Here is a 507-nt window from a genome sequence, read left to right as displayed (position 1 = left end):
ATGGTTGGATGACGACACCGAGTCTAATATGTCTCAAATTAGCAGGTTTGCTAGATTCTTACATCCTGTGGCAGCAACAAAGTGTATCTAAAAAAATGATTGTTTTTTGGTGAAATTCTAAGGGAAAAATGTACCGAAGAATATATATTTTTCAACACTTCATTATTAAGTCAAAACAGTATTTTTATGGGAAAAGAGTGTGGGCACGGACACAGTATCCATTTAGACTAGAATATGCAAAGGATTCTGGGGTATGTTTATAAAAGCAGCATCATACATGAAACTCTTCTCTTATATCTTGGGCAAGCAAGCTATATTACTGATATGTTTAATTTTACAAAAAAAAACTCTGTAATTTTTTATATTAAGATACAGAGTCATTCCAAGTGTCTTGATTTGAAAGATACTGTCGATATAATGAGTTTTGTAAAAAGAGCATCTCACATTGTATCTTTACAAGATGAAGAATTACGTTGAAAGCCTTAAAAGTGCCGCTATAAACATTGG

The sequence above is a fragment of the Prionailurus bengalensis genome, chromosome B3 (genome assembly GCF_016509475.1).
Source record: "Prionailurus bengalensis isolate Pbe53 chromosome B3, Fcat_Pben_1.1_paternal_pri, whole genome shotgun sequence".
NCBI lineage: Eukaryota > Metazoa > Chordata > Mammalia > Carnivora > Felidae > Prionailurus > Prionailurus bengalensis.
This window is presented reverse-complemented; position numbering follows the sequence as displayed.